Source organism: Meriones unguiculatus, chromosome X (assembly GCF_030254825.1).
Source record: "Meriones unguiculatus strain TT.TT164.6M chromosome X, Bangor_MerUng_6.1, whole genome shotgun sequence".
NCBI lineage: Eukaryota > Metazoa > Chordata > Mammalia > Rodentia > Muridae > Meriones > Meriones unguiculatus.
This window is the reverse complement of record NC_083369.1, coordinates 16,198,890-16,216,073: the sequence shown is the minus strand read 5'-3', so window position 1 is coordinate 16,216,073 and position 17,184 is coordinate 16,198,890. Positions and strand designations below refer to the sequence as shown.

Genomic DNA, 17,184 nt, shown 5'->3' with positions numbered 1-17,184 from the left:
TGAACATGGCTGAGCAAATGTCTTTGTTGTGTACTTGAGCATCTTTTGGATATATACCTATGAATGGTTTAGCTGGATCTTGAGGAAGCACTATTCATAATTGTCTGAGAAAGCGCCAGATTGCTTTCCAGAGTGGTAGTACAAGTTTACATTCCATACTTACCTCCCTGCACAAAACTAAAGTCCAAGTGGATCAAAGACCTCAATATAAAACCAGACACACTAAACCTTTTAGAAGAAAAAGTGGAGAAGACCCTTGAACTCGTTGGCACAGGAGACAACTTCCTGAACAGAACACCAACAGCACAGGCTCTAAGAGCAACAATCAATAAATGGGACCTCATGAAACTGAAAAGCTTCTGTAAAGCAAAGGACACTGTCATCAGAACAAAACGACTGCCTACAGTTTGGGAAAGGATCTTCACTAACCCTATCTCTATAAAGAATTCAAGAAGTTAAACAGCAACAAATCAAGTAAGCCAATTAAAAAATGGGAAACGGAATTCTCTGTAGTGGAATATCGAATGGCAGAGAAACACTTAAAGAAATGCTCAACCTCATTAACCATCAGGAAAATGCAAATCAAAACAACTCTGATGTTTCACCCTACACCCATCAGAATAGCTAAGATAAAAAACTCAAGAGACAACACATGCTAGAGAGGATGTGGAGAAAGGGGTACCCTCCTCCACTGCTGGTGGGAATGTCAACTTGCATTTTTGTTTTTAATAATCAAGATGGCTGCCATCCATGTGACTGCCCTTGGTTGCCCTAAATTAAGCTGCTGGTGAAACCATGCACTTGCCCTTAGTGAAGATGTCAGTGAAGCTGTGGCTCCACCCTCATTATCCAAAAATAAACATGGGGGCTAGCCATGAGCTGTGTGCAGCCACAGTGGCAGGGCAGAACCAGGGTTGCAGTACCTGGGACCTTGCTGATGGCGTGGCAGTCTCTGCCCGGCAGAAGTTCTAAACTGCTCATGGGTGGCACCCCTGAGTGGGTTTCAGCTCAGTTCAAAAACCCTGCTCCACACATCAGCAAGCGAGGAGGGAAATTTAAAACCTGAATTCTTGGGGCCTGAGGCAGTAGCAAAATTTAAAGCCATTTGAGAGCAGTTTTAAAACCGTTGTTGCTGGGCAGGCAAGTCCCAAGACCTGGCTTTCCTAATAGTGAAGTCCAGCATGAGCAAGCAGTTGATCATGACAGATCAGAGCAGATGAAGGTGTCAGAGAAAAAAAAAAAAGTTCTGTTGTGGGCTGTGATCATGAAAGGAGCAGGAGAGGAGGATGCAAGAGAAAGATTTGTTTGGGGCATCATGTGAAGAGGGGGTTGTAGCCTATCTAAACTTTGCTAGAAGAGCCCTCCCTGTACAAGCCACCAAATGTTAGTATTTATTTTAAAATGATACCGGATGCCATGCACACAACAGATATTATACGAAAGAGATTTATTGGATGCAGGTGGAGAGATAGAGAGGAGAAGGAAAGAGAGAGACCTGGTGGGCTTTCTTCCCTCCCCCCATCTCAGGAAAGGAAGCGAGGGGGAGAGAGTAAGAGAGCAGAATAAGAGAAAGACCAAGTGGCCAGTTGGTTCTTTTATAGCTTGTGCATGCGCAGCTGAGCCGCACCTGCCACACACCTGGTATGCGACATACGATGACATCATAGGTTACTAGGCAACCCAGAAGCTGGCTACCTATACACTAATAATACTGAGATTACAGACATGTGCCGCCTGCCACTGCCATTCCACACATTTGCCCCGCTTTTGGTGGCTGCTCAGAACTTTTTCTTGTGGACACCCTCATCTGCTCTGGTCTTGGAGGATCGCTAGCTGGGGCTGGACTTCACTATTAGGTAAGCCAGGCCTAGAGACCTGGCTTAAGGATTTTAAAACTGACCTCAAATGGGTTTAAATTTTGCCATCACCTTTCTCAACCTTCTTAACTCCTATGATTTCATCTGCTAACTGCTTTCGGTAATCACTCTTATTGTATAGATATTTGAGATGCTGCATTGAAGGGAAAAGAACGGGGATGACTAGAAAATACATATGCTACATTAAGGAAGACAAACATGGCATTCCATATTTTGTTTGGTTTTCTATAGACAAGATAGCAGATTATGTTCTGAAAAGAAAAGCATTAAAGGCAAGAAAAGTACCTTTTTGTATTAAGTCTGATTAGAGAAAAGGAGAGAGGCAATTGGGCTTCTTATATATTCATAGCACAATGATATTCAGTGATGCACACTAGTAACATTTAATGACCACAGATTCATTTGTAATAGGTAAACAGCAGTAAGGCTTTATTAACTTGATGTCAATTAGAAGTACCTGGAAATAACTTACAGAGCCCTATTTTTTTAAAGGGTTTCAAATTGAGCACGGTAGAAGTGACTATTTATACTTCAATATTGTTATGTTGTGCTTGCAATTCAACTGGCCTTCCCTTAGTGACCTTTAGGGTCCTGACAATGTCCTATGTCAGTACCTGTGTCCTTTGACATCATCTGGGCCAGATATCTGTGGGCCAGTCCCTCTCTCTCTTGCTCTTCATCTCTCCCCCTGTCCTCCTCTCTCTCCTCTCTCCCTGGCCTTGGCTCCCACCATGTCTCTCTCTTTCTCTCTCTCTCCATCTCTGTCTGATAAATCTCTTTCAAATAACACCTGTTATGTGCGCAGCATCGTTTTTAAAATAAGTACCAACGTTTCGTGCCAAAACCCAGGACGGCTCTTCTAGCAATATTTGGACATGCTAGAACCCCTCTTCACATGCCCACCCACAACAAATTTTTCTCTCGAGCTCTCATCTCCTGCTCCTTTCATGATCTGCTTAACCTGTTTCTGCCGCCTGCCACTGCCATTCCACGCATTTGCCCCGCTTTTGGTGGCTGCTCAGAACTTTTTCTTGTGGACACCCTCATCTGCTCTGGTCTTGAGGATCGCTAGCTGGGGCTGGACTTCACTATTAGGTAAGCCAGGCCTAGAGACCTGGCTTAAGGATTTTAAAACTGACCTCAAATGGGTTTAAATTTTGCCATCACCTCAGGCCCCAAGAATTAGTTTTAAAGTTTCCTGCCTCTCTTGCATGCTTGTATGTGGAGCAGAGTTTTTGAACTGCACCGACAGTTAGATACGCTGTCGGGCAGGGTCCCTGGGTAACATTTAATGACCACAGATTCATTTGTAATAGGTAAACAGCAGTAAGGCTTTATTAACTTGAGGTCAAATAGAAGTACTTGGAAGTAACTTACATAGCCCTATTTTTTAAAGGGTATCAAATTGAGCACGGTAGAAGTGACTATTTATACTTTAATACTGTTATGTTAAACAGTCCTGGCCGTGCACTGCACACGGCAAGCGGCCATGTTGATTTTAAAATAGAGAAGCCGGACACCGCATGCTCATCTTTCCCCACTCCTGCAAAACTCCAAGCTGTGTGGTCTAATCACTGCCTCCCAAAATATCTCTGACCTCCAAGGCCCTACTTCCCAGCTTTAAAAAATATATATTTTCTTCCTAATTTCTGTACATTCTGCTCTTTAAAAAATATTTTAAAATGCTGTAAATTCTTATCTAATGATTTATAGAATTTTCTCACTGGATTTGTATTTATAAGACTTCCTTAGTAATAATTAACTATTTTATCTCCTTTTAAATAATAACAAGTCTCATTTTAAATGGATATGGAATTTTATGTAAATTTAAAGTTATATTTTTACAACATGCTATATATATATATATATATATATATATATATTTTAACCTTGGTTCAAAATGATTTCTATATGATGCTAAAAATGTCAAGGTTATAAAGTTATATTTAAATAAAGCTAATTTAAAATGTATGTCTAATTGCCAATCTCTTTATCAATTCCTAAATTAATATATAAATGCTGTTTCTCCTTATGGCCAACTGTTGGGCAGAGTGCATGGAATCTTATGAAAGAAGTGGGAAATAGTAAGAGCTGGAGAGGACAGGAACCCCACAAGGAGAGCAACAGAACAAGAAAATTTGAACACAGGGAACTTCCCAGAGACTCATACTCCAACCAAGGACTATTCATGGAGATAACCTAGAACTCCTGCACAGATGTAGCCCATGACAGTTCAGAGTCCAAGTGGGTTACATAGTAATGGGAAGAGGGACTGCCTCTGACATAATCTGATTGGCCTGCTCTTTGATCACCTCCCCCTGAGGGGGGAGCAGCCTTACCAGGCCACAGAAGATGACAATGCAGCCACTCCTGATGAGATCTGATAGATTAAGATCAGAAGGAAGGAGAAGAGGACCTCCCCTATCAGTGGACTTGGGGAGGGGCATGCGTGAAGAAGGGGGAGGGAGGGAGGGATCGGGATGGGAGGAGGGAGGGGGTTATGGGGGGATACAAAGTGAATAAAGTGTAATTAATAAAAAATAAAAATCATAAAAAAATAAATGCTGTTTCTCCCACCATAAGCTGCCTATGATCTGGATTCACCACTAGGCTTTCTGGCCTATGGAGGTATGATAAATTCAAATGTAATTTTAAAATTATTTTATACTGTTCTATTATGTTGTTTATTCTAAATGTCATAACTAAGGGGTTAGTAAGTAAAAGTTTTGCCTAAATACATTTAAACTATATGATATAATTCCAAGGATACTCTAAATTATGATCTATTAATTTTAGAGCCATTTATTCATTTATGTTAAAACTTGGTCATTGTGCTATATCCTCACTACCAAACAGATTAAAATTAAAAAAGGGGGGGGATTCTTCTAAGCTGCAGAAAAATCCCCCCAAATCCATGTCTCAGGTCAATTGGGCTCCAGATGAGTACTCTACCTATTGTCTATCTCAAAAGGTGGGAATCCTCCCCCCCTCCCTTTCCCTGGTTTTGGGACTTCTCTTTCCTGGCTACCTAATTACCTAATTAATCTGATCCAACACCATCAGATTAATGAGTTAATTTCCACGGTCAGCGTAAACATATTCCTTTGTCTGAAAGACTGGTATTTCTCCATGTCACTGGGGAACAAAGGTACCCTCCTTTCTCACTGACCCTCACACAGACACCTTCCTTTGGGTGAGCAATCATTTTCTTTTTACTGACACAGTCTCTTGGCTTTTCCTTTCCTCTCATGTGTCATCCTAGTATTAGATGAGCCGTGTCTCCCAGGAGTCTTCCCTGTGGCCCCTGGCACTGCTCGTGACGACCTGCTTTGCCAGGTTGTGCCCCCCCCCCATACCTCTGGTTCTCCTGAACTTTGAGGGGACGCCACAAAGACTGGCAGAACTGACTTTTCTCTCTTCCCCCATGGAAAATCGTGTCTTCCACCATACACCCCATGCTCTCCTCTGAGATGCCTTCTAAATAATTTTAGATTTATATACTTAACGTCCGCTTTAAGGGCCTCTAGGCTTACAGGTTTCTGCAACCAAACTTGGCCTCAATTTCTTTAGATGACAGATCCGAAGCAAAATCTTCTAAATTACTGTCAGTGATAGGGTAAATGGAGGTTCCCCCATGGTAATTGGAGGTTCCTACATTCAAGTCTCTTTTCGCTCTTCCAAAAAGTTTCAAATATACACCTAAAAGTAATGTATACCATGACAATGGCCACTCTCAGCTGCTCCATCGTAGTATCGAGTTCTCCAGTCCAATTACCTAAAATATAGCTCGACAATTGTTTAGACAGATTTGCAGCACAGGGAAAATTCTCATGTTATATGCTAGTGACTCAAAGTCCAGCATATTTTCATTGACAGCCAAGTTGAGCGATTTGCCATAGGGTATCAATTTGCTCCTGCACGAGGTCAATCCTCTGATTGAACACCATCAAGCTTCCTTTTAGTTGAGCATTAATTCCTTTATGTACAACTAAGGCATGAGCTACATTGGCTAAATGATTATTCAGGGTCTGAGCAGTCTGCCCAGTATGACTCATGGCTAATGCCCCGGTGGTAGCTCCAACAGCCGCCAATGAGATGGTAGTAACAATGGTGGCTGTAGTTCCAAGATCCCTTTACTGTCTGAAGAGAGTCATAGCGTGAGGGGCTTCGCGATGGTGAGTGCTCTCTGTCACAAACAATTCCACATTTGGCTAAGGCTGAGGATCTGGCTTGCTTCCATGTATGTGGACCTATCTGCATTGCCCACGTGGCACGCCTGGGTTGGCTACCCAGAGGCTATTTAAGCTGTGGGCTGGCTTTCCCCAGGGTCCGAGGATTGTTCAAGGTTCCTGAATAAACTGCATTGAAAAAAAAAAAGTAATGTATACCTACTGAAACATTCTCTGCAACCTACTTAACTTTGTCTTCAGCCTATATGTACATTCCAGTATCCTGCCACATCCAGGTGATTCCTACATCCAAGACATGTGTTCTAGTCTAACCTTGAGACTATCTCAAGCCAGACCTGCACATTCACTCCCAGCCACGGATGTTCTCACAGACCCTGGACAGCATCAAAACACCTTACTCTTCCTGCACTTGACCAACATTTCAGCCTTTTGACCTCCCTATGAGTGCCTTAGTATCAGCAGGAAGTAGCTAAAGATGGTTGATTTATTTGCCTGCGATCCTCTTATTCTCAACAAAAAGCTAAAATGGTGTGCTTCAGGCCCAGGACTAACAGCTCCAGGTTCTCCCAGCATCCCTCAGTCCCTATCTGCTGCTGGGCATGGCTGGCAATTCTACCCTCTACCCAGAACTTTTCAGGACAGGGACTTCCTCTCTTCCTCACCATGTAGTCCAGACATTTTGGAGCTCTTACTCTCTCTCTCTCTCTCTCTCTCTCTCTCTCTCTCTCTCTCTCTCTCTCATCTCCTTGCATAGTGAACAAGAGCTGCTTCCAATGGACCAACATTTATATACTTTGACTTGCCTTACATGAGAAGGAGCCCAAGCTTCCTCATTTTTTAATTAAACAAAAAGGGAGGAATGTTACATCGTGCAGGCAATTCAACTGGCCTTCTGTTAGTGATTTTTAGGACCCTGACAACATCCTATGTCAGTACCTGTGTACTGTGACATCATCTGGGCCAGGTACATAGTTACCTGTTAACCATTCCCCCTCTCTCTTACTCTCTTGCTCTTGATGTCTCCCAATCTCTTGCTCTCTCCCTCTCTCTGCTGGGGAGTTTCCTCCTTCCACCATGTCTCTCTCTTTCTCTCTCCTTCTCCATCTAGTAAATCTCTTCCATATAATAACTGCTTTACACATGGCATCATTTTTAAACAAATACTAACAAGTGTGACATCTGAAAGTTTTGACAAAATGAAACATATAATAGGACAGCATCTGAAAGTCTTTATTCCAGCCAGCTGGAACCACACTCAAGTGTTCGAGAACCTAGGTATGCCCCCTGAGTGTCTAGAGCATGGGTTTTTAAGGGCAGAGACCTCAGCCAAACTTCTCACTTGGCAGCTTCAAAGTAAGCAGTGAGAAACAAGCAGTTTAACAGAAGATTAGGCAACTAAGATAACAGGCAGCTAAGGTGAACAGGTAACTGGAGGGGGTTCCAAACAAACACGCAGTTTAAACAAAGGCTAAGATAAGTTATCCAGGACATCCTGAACATTGGTTCCTAGAAGAGAGTTGGGTAATTTTCCGTGGAATTCTCTATAGAGGAGATCAGATTACAGTTAAATCTAAAAATGGCCTCAGCAAGAAGACAAGATGGAGGAATCTCAGCACCGTATTGCCCTGTCACAACACCACCATACCTAGTCATACGGTGATCTTAAGCATTGTAGGTGAACCTTATGATGTAACATCTAGAGACTCCTATAATTAAAATAAGGAGAAAAATCTATTTAGGGACTTTGATTTCTTATTTCAATGGCATGGCTTTTAAAAAGAAATCCTAGCAACATATTACAGTGTTAGGATATATACAAAACACATTTTGTATAATGAACAACATACAACATGGGCAATTGACACCAAGCCATCGTATGTGCTAACAGCAGACTGTCAGTTCTCCCGCAACACACTATAACCCCACCCCCAGCCAGAAGTGCGAACTCAGCTACCTTCCAACTCCATAGGTCTGTGCATTATAGAATTTCAGAAGATTACAGCGTGCGGGCTTTTGTGACTGCTTTCTCCTTTCTTTCCTACTTCCCTTTCTTTCTCCAATAGCAGGATTTCGGCAACAGTACACAGTGGACTATTGCTGAAGGGACAGGTGCTGTGAGGAGCTGTGGGTGAAGGATAAGAAAGTTTCTCTATTTCAAGAATATGGGAACAGTCATGGCGACGAACAGTGGGGTGAGCAGGGGGTTAGCCAGATCCAAATCCAAATGGAAAGACAGTACTCAGTCACAAAGTCATGGGAGCACCACCCAGGCCTGGCCGAAGGGCCAGGAACTAAACAAGCACCTGGGGTATGTCCCCTTCACGTTCTTTATGAACTATAAAAAAAGAGGAGTTTATAAAAGAGGAGTTTATAAAAGAGGAGTTTATAAAAGAGGAGTTTAATAATATGAGTCCAGTTCAAAAAAAGTATTTATAAAAATGTGTTCATACATTAGAAAAGATCACAGAATTGTCACCTATGTACCACGAGTTGCTAGGCCAAAGTATTAAGGGACAAAATTACCGATTTTTCAATTTTTCAAAACAATCAATACCTTTAAAATGCATGTACGCTGCTTTCCACTAGTAAAACCCTAAAGAAACCTAGCAGCCTAACCTACCTTTAGCACCAGAGCTCTTGAGCCACCAGGGTCCCTGCCAGATGACAGTGGCTGTGTTTTGAGTTCGGCACAGCTGGAGAACAGAATGCTGAAACACAACAAAAGAGGAAAATGTCTTTGATTTAAACTGTGGCATTAAATAAAAGAATCAAAAAGGATGGAAGCCTGCAGCTCTGCCAGCCAGGCTGGGCAAAACACAGGTGACCTCAGAAGCTGACTCCAAGACTGATGGGAACTGAACCTGTTAGAAAGCCGTTTTGATGGTGATTAGGGTCTTCGATGCAGTGTGTTTACAAGGTTAATCAGTGCTGTGTTATGTACATGCAATACATCCTTTTCTTATTATCAAATAATTATATGCAGGGTTGTATAACAACTGCATTTAATTTTTTTGAGATTATTTAATAAAGCAATTGCACGTCTCTGTTCTCATCAGCAGAGTATAAAGGTTCCAATTTGTCCACAGTCTTGCCAGTATTCTCATTATCTGCCTTTTGATTACAGACATCCTAGTGAGCCTGAAGTGGCAACTCACCATTGCTTTGATTTGCATTTTCACAATGGTAAATAACACTGAACATTTTTTTCATGTGCTTATTGGCTAATTACATGTCTTCTTTGGAAAATTCCTATTCCATTCTTCCTATTTTTATTAGGTGGCATCCTGGTTTGCTTTCTAGTGTTGTAATAAACATCACAATTAAAAGCAACTTGAGGAGGAAAAGGTTTATTTCACTTCCACTTCCACATCACAGTCCCTCACAGCAGGAACCCTAGGCAGATACTTGGCCAAACCTAGTTGGCTGGGCCCTCCTATATCAATCATTAATCAAGAAAATGCCCTCCAGACTTGTTTCCTGGCAATCTGATGGAAACATTTTATCAATTGAGGTTCCTCTTCCCAGAATACTCTGTGTCAAGTTGACAGAAAACAAAACAACAACAACAAAAAACCTAACTAGGACATGTGGTTTCTTAGAGTTCTAATGTTATTTATACGACATTTATGTTTTATATACAAACATATACAGTATATATGAGTTACAAATATTTTTCCCATTTTTAGATTTGTCTTTTTACATTCTTACCAGTGTCTTTTAAAGCACAAAAGTTAATTTGTGGAGCTGGAGAGAGAACTCAGTCAATAAGGTCCTCACTTTATAAGCAGGATGACCCAAACTCAACCCTCAGAATTCACATTTTTTCAAAAGCCACAGTTGGTGGTACCCTCTTGTAATCCGAAGTCTTGGAGATGGAGACACAAAGTTCCATGGGGTCCTCTGGCTAGCCAAACTGGCCTACTTAATAAGTTCCAGGACAAGAGACCTTGTTCCTAATTAAAAGGGTGGACAGTATCTTAGGAACAACATTTGAAATTATCCTTTGGCTACCACATGAACCCAACGCAGATATGTACAATCCTCCATCTAAGCACACACATGAAACACATGTGTGCACTCCCTGGGTTGGTTTTGGTCATTAATTTTTCTTTTCTGTAAATTTTAACTGCTTGTGTCATATCCACCAAAACACCGCTTAACCCAAGGTCACAAATATCTACTCACGTGTTTTCTTTAAAGAGTTTTGTGGTTTGGGCATTTTTATTTTAGTTTCTTATCTATCCTGATAGTGACATCTCCATACATTGTGTCAACTACAACTTTATTATTTTGCATGTAGCGACAGAATTGTCTTAGCACTCTTTGTTGAAGAGTACATATTTTTTCCTCATTGAATGATCATGAAAATTTGTATCAGAAAGCAGTTCATAATTAGTGTGAGGGTTTTTTTTGACTCTAAGTTCTATTATAGCAATGTATATTTCTAGCTGTTTAGGGGAGGTAAGTTTTGCAACTGGGAAGTAAGGGTCCTCTAACTTTGTTTTCACTCCCTAAATGCTGTAACTAGATCATTCAGGAAAATATTTAATAGAGACAGTTAAATATATATAAACATTCTTGAACCACTCCTGACTTAGGAGCTCAGAATTTAGCCTTCACCATAAAGTAAGAGAGACTGCTTGAGATGGCCCAGCAGGTAAGGGCGCTTGCGATGCAAGCATGACAACCTGAGTTCAATCCCTAGAGTTTATGTAAATGTAGAAGGCAGCAACTGTCTACACAAAGTTGTCCTCGGGCCTCCTCATGATGGCTTCTGCCCTCATCAAGCACACATACTCAATACTAATGAATAAATAGAAGTCCAGGGGTTGGAGAGCTGGCTCTGTGGTTAAAAGCAGTTGCTTTTCTTCTAGAGGATCAGCACTTGCATCAGGTGGTTCACTACTGTCTGCCACTTGAGCTCCAGTGGATCCTAAACCCTCTTCTGGCCTCTGTGAACAGCCACACATGTGGCACATACATACTCATATGTAATAAAAACAAATCTTACAAATATTTTAAACTATTTTCATTACCTTTATCAGGTTAAAATTTTTCTCTTCTATGTGTAGTATATTAAGGATTGTTTTCATGAAAGTATGCTATATTTATTAAATATTTTTTCTGAATGAACTGAAGTGACTATGTTAATTGAGTTACTTATTCTATGAACATCATTTGTTGTGATTCTTAGATGCTAGATTACTTTGCAGATCTGAGGTAAACCTCACTAGGCATCTTTTTGAAATGTTATGGGACTCTGTTATGGTTTGAATTTGAAATGTTCCCCAAAGGCTCCTGTTTTACATGATTGTTACCTAGCTGGTAGTGCAGGTCTGGGAGACTGGAACCTGTAGGAAGTGGGGACTGGGTAGTCAAACAGGTCACTAGTAGCCAACCTTTGAAGGTGATAGCCTGCCTCCTGGTACAAACCTGGAGCTCTGTGCTGCTACCAATAGCTTTGGACTCCTTCCCGCTGGCCCAGTGGACTGCAATCCACTGCAGTTTCTGTCATTTATTTTACTCACAAGAGTGCAAAAGTAATACAATCTCATTTTGCTAGTAGTTTCTAAAAATTTTTCTGCACTTATTAACGTTAGAGGTACTCTTCTCTCTGGGCTGTCATTGGCTGTGGATCAGAATCACAATGAAGTTATTCTGAAGTTTGGGGCTAATTCTTTTCTTTTTACTGATTAAAAATCACATTGTTATCAAGTTGATGTTCAAGTGCACTTACATTGGAAATAACAATAGTCATGGGTTAGTGTGAGTTTTAAACTACAGCAACTGCCAAAAAGTTCAAGGCAAGGAAAACACTCTTTGAAATAGTCATGCATTTGAAGGAAAAGTAATATTTCTCTTTGGGTTACTTGTGCGGTACATTCCAATGTCCGCTTCATGGAATATGCCCAGATAGCCAACACAACTTTTGCTGCAGCCATGTCTTGGCAGTCATCTTTTTGCTTTATAACTCCAGCATTATAAAAATACTTTCCATCTATTTCTTCCCTTATCATTTTACTGCATAGTTACTGATTTGCTGAAGAAGTAGTTTTGAAAGTATCTTGATTTTGCAGAGCACCGCTTTCCATAACTTAAGGTTATATATGTTCTGAAATAAGAAGTAAAGTCTCTGAACATAAAAGAACTGAATTCGGTGAATTTAAATTCATTGGGCTAATTTTTAAAGTATTGGTATTAGTTACTTTTAATGTTTCAGAGAGCTCAGTGATGAAGCTGCCTAGGCCTTGCTTTCTTAGTGGGTAGCTTCCATTACTTAATCTGATCTATTCATACTGGAAATTTCTTCTTGCCTCAATTTTGATGGTTTGTGGTTTTCTTAATTTATTATTTCTACTTTATATCTTCTGTTCTATACCTTCTCATTTCGTCCCCTCACTCCTGACTCTGCCAAATAGTTTTATTCTTTGCCATTCATTTAAATCCCACAGGCGAGAGCATGCAATGCTTTTATTTATCTCTGGTTCATTTAAGTAAGCATACTGTTGCTCTCTAAGTTCAGTCATGTTATGGCAAATGGCAGAACATCAACATACACAATGAAGTTTAGAAAAACTCAGGGTTTGTTAAGTTTCCCTATAGAGTTTCTGTTCTGTTTCATTAACTTCTGTTCTAATATTTGTTACTGTTTTATTAACTTCTGCTCTAAAATGTTAAATCATTTGTTTATTAAAATTTCTTTTTTCTTTTCTTTTTAAAAAACTTTAATTAATTATTTATTACAATTTATTGACTTTGTATCCAAGCTGTGGCCCCCTTCCTTATCTCTTCACAGTCTTTCCCTCCCTCCTTCTTCTTCTATGCCACTCCCCTACGTCCTCCTCCCTTCTATCTGACCCTAGTCTATCAAGTCTCAACAGGACTGGCTATACTGTCTTCCTCTGTGGCTGGCAAGGCCGCACTCCCCAGAGGGAGGTGATCATACACCTGCCACTGAGTTCATGTCAGAGACAGCCCCTATTCCCCTTACTAGGAAACCCACTTGGACACTGAGCTGCCATGGGCTACATCTGATCAGGGGTTTTAGGTCCTCTCCATGCATGGTCATTGGTTGGGGTATCAGTCTTTGCAGGGAGCCCAGGGCCCAGTATTTTTTGGCTCTGTTAATCTCCTGTTGGAGCTCCTGTCCCCTCCAGCTCTTTCTATCTCCCCCTTCTTCCATAAAATTTCATGCCGTATAAGTACCACGTGCTAACTGATTGCGCCACTGGAGCACAATGCAGCCACTCCTGATGTGATCTGATAGACTAAGATCAGAAGTAAGGAGAGGAGGACCTCCCCTATCAGTGGACTTGGGGAGGGACATGCGTGAAGAAGGAGGAGGGAGGATGGGACTGGGAGGGGAGGAAGGAGGGGCTTATGGGGGCATACAAAGTGAATAAAGTGTAATTAATAAAATAAAATAAAATAAAATAAAAGATTCCATGCACTCTGTCCACGTTTGGCTGAGTCTCAGCATCTGCTTCGCTACCTTGATCACTAGGGCTTTTAAGAGGCCCTCTGTGATAGATTTCTGTCCTGTTCCCTGTTTTCTCCTGCTTCCAACAAATATCACAGTTGCCCTTCTGACTGAGGATTGAGCATCTTCCCTAGGATACTCCTTTTTGTTGGTTAGCTTCTTTAGGACTACAGATTTTACTCTGTTTATCCTATATTATATGTCTAATAACCACTTATGAGTGAGTATAAACCATGTGTGTCTTTCTTCTTCTGAGTTACCTCACTCTGGATGATCTTTTCTAGATCCCACCATTTGCCTGCAGATTTCATGATTTCCCTGTTTTTAATTGCTGAGTAGTATTGCGTAAAAGTACCACAATTTCTGTATCCATTCCTCCTTTGAGAAACATCTAGGTTGTTTCCAGATTCTGGTTATTATGAATAAAGCTGCAATGAACATGGTTGAGCAAATGTCCTTGTTGTGTACTTGAGCATCTTTTGAATATATGCCTAGGTGTGGTATAGCTGGATCTTGAGGAAGCTTTATTTCTAATTGTCTGAGAAAGTGCCAGATTGATTTCCAAAGAGATTGTACAAGTTTACATTCCTACCAGGAATGGAGGATGGTTCCCCTTTATCCACATCCTCTTCAGCATGTGTTGTCACTTGAGTTTTCATCTTGGCCATTCTGATGGGTATAATGTTGCTATAATATTCTTGTGGAACATACCCTTGTTCATTCAAATGCTGATTTCTCTACCCCACTACTGTTTTCAATCCAGACATTGCATTGTAATGCTTATTCTAAGCATCACCTGTCTCAAGTATGTGTAAACATACCACCATTTGTTCTGTATACTGTCACTAAAACAACCAGCCCCAAAGCTGAGCAATGGAGAGAATAAGGTGGGACATGCTGGGCCAGAGGGGAGGAGGAGGAAGCAAGTACAAGAGAGGAGCAGAGATAGGCAGGCCAAGACTAGGGACCATGTGTTGGGATGAACTGAACCTAAGATATGACTAAAAGCAAGGATAATGGGAGATATCTGAATGGTAAGAAACTATGCGGGCTCGGAGGTTTAGGATGGAGTAACTATTGCCTAGCATTGAGCTCTAAGTTAATTAAATAAATCCCAGTCTCTGTGTGTTGAATTGGGTAAGCAGCTGGTTTAGGAATAACCACTGCTTAACTAAAAGATATATCAATAATAAATATTAATAACTCACAACAGTGTAAGATGAAATCTTAGGGTCATTTTGATTTGCATCTCCCTGATGACTAAGGAGATTGAACATTTCCTTACGTGTTTCTCTGCCATTCAATATTCCTCTTTTGAGAATTCTCTTTAGCTCTGTACCCCCATTTTTTAATTGGAATACTTAATTTGTTGGCATTTACCTTCTTGAGTTCTTTATATATTCTGGATATTAGCCCTCTCTCAGATACAGGATTGTGGAAAACCCTTTTCCAATCTGTAGGTTGTCATTTTGTTCTCATGAGAGTGTCCTTTGCTTTTCAGAAGCTTTTCATTTTCATGAGGTCCCATTTATTGCTTGCTGATATTTTTTAATTAAATTTTTATTTTTTATATTAATTGCAGTTTATTTACTTTGTATCCCAGTTGTAACCCCCTCCTTCATTCTTTCTCAATCCCACCCTCCCTCCTCAACTCCTCCCAAGCCTCTCTCTAAGTCTACTGATAGGCGGCGTCCTCCTTCCCTTTCATTTGACCCTTGTTTATCAGATCTCATCAGGACTGGCTGCAATATCCTCCTCTGTAGCCTAGCAAGGATACTCCTCCCTCGGGGGGTGGGGGGAAGGTCAAAGAGCCAGCCACTAAGTTCATGTCAGAGACAGTCCCTGTTCCCCTTACTAGGGTAATCTACTTGGATACTGAGCTGCCATGGGCTACATCTGGGCAAGGGTTCTAGGTTATATCTTTGGTTCTAGAATCAGTCTCAGAAAAGACTCCTGCGTTTATACTTGGTCCTTGTGGAGCTCCTGTCCTCTCCAGGTCTTACTAACTCCCCCTTCTTTCATATGATTCCCTGCACTCTGCCCAAGGTTTGGTTATGAGTCTCAGCATCTGCTTTGATACACTGCTAGGTAGAGTCTTTCAAAGGCCCTCTACGGTAGGCTCCTGTCCTGTTTCTTCTCAAAACTTCTTTTGAAAGCATTTAGTGCTATGAAATTTCCTCTTCCCACTGCTTTTATTGTGTCCCATAAGTCTGGATAAGTTGTGCCTTCATTTTCATTGAATTTTAGGAAGTCTCTAATTTCATTTTTATTTCTTCTCCAATCCAGCTGTTGTTGAGTGAAAGTTGTTTCCATGCGTGTTTAGGCTTTTTGTTATTTTTGTTGTTTTTGAGGTCTCATTTTATTTCATGGTTGTCTGATAGGACACAAAGGATTATTTCAATCTTGTATATGGTAGGCTTGCATTGTGTCTGACTATATGGTCAGTTTTGGAGATAGTTCCAAAAATATGGAATGCTTCATGAATTTGCATGTCATCCTTGCACAGAGGCCATGCTAATGTTCTCTGCATCATTCCAATTTTAGTAATTGTGCTGCCGAAACAAGCACTATTTTTTAATAATTTCTTATGATGAAAGTAAGATCTGGAGAGGACAGAAGCCCCACAAGGAGGGCAACAGAACCAAAAAATCTGAGCAGAGGGGTCTTCCCTGAGACTGATACTCCAACCAAGTACCCCTGCACAGATGTAGCCCATGACAGTTCAGTCTCCTAGTGGGTTCCATAGTAATGGGAACAGGGACTGTCTCTGACATGAACTGATTGGCATACTCTTTGATTACCTCCCACTGAGAGGGGAGCAGCCTTACCAGGTCACAGAGGAAGATAATGCAGGTACTCCTGATGAGACTTAACAGACTAGGATCAGAAGGAAAGAAAAGAAGACCTCCCCTACCAGTGGACTTGGGGAGGGGCATTCGTGGAGAAGGAGGAGAAAGGGAGGGATTGGGAGGGGAGGAGGGAGGGAACTACAGGGGACACAAAGTAAATAAAGTGTAATTAGTCAAAAAATTTAAAAAAAGAAAGTTTAAATTACTCATTCCAAAATTTAAAAACACATTCATTTAAAATTATGAAATCCCTAAATTTACTAGCATTCCAGCATTGGGCAAAAAAGCAAGTATCATTACCACAATTACTTGGCTCTATCTGGTTAATAATGAATAAAAATGGGGGATATAGACAAACAGGTGTGGGCTTATAGGAAATATGAGAAGCCTTAACCCCCTCGTTGGAACATCCTGCTCAGTTCTAGAACTAGCAGTGGTGGTATCCGAGCTCTGAGTAGGTTCAGGAGACCATTGCCCCCAGGGGCGAGACGTACTCCATGCCAATTGACTAACTCCATGTTTTCCTCCACTTTTGAAAGTCATTTAAGGTTCTTAAATTATTTTTCCCTTTTTTTTTAAAATTTTTCATCAATTACACTTTATTCATTCTGCATCCCCCCATAAGCCCCTCCCTCCTCCCCTCCCAATCCCACCCTCCCTCCTCCCTCTGCTTGCATGCCACTCCCCAAGTCCACTAATAGGGGAGGTTCTCCTCTCATTTCTGATCTTAGTCTGTCAGTTCACATCAAAAGTGGCTGCATTGTCCTCTACTATGGCCTGGTAAGGCT

General features: G+C 41.1%; 1 non-coding gene across 1 annotated transcript; it reads right to left on the bottom strand.

Moving 5' to 3' along the window:
• Nucleotides 1-16,008: 16,008 nt before the first annotated feature.
• Nucleotides 16,009-16,115, bottom strand: LOC132650310 (U6 spliceosomal RNA). Its single transcript, XR_009588677.1, has one exon. It is a non-coding gene; the product is annotated as a U6 spliceosomal RNA (small nuclear RNA).
• Nucleotides 16,116-17,184: the final 1,069 nt, after the last annotated feature.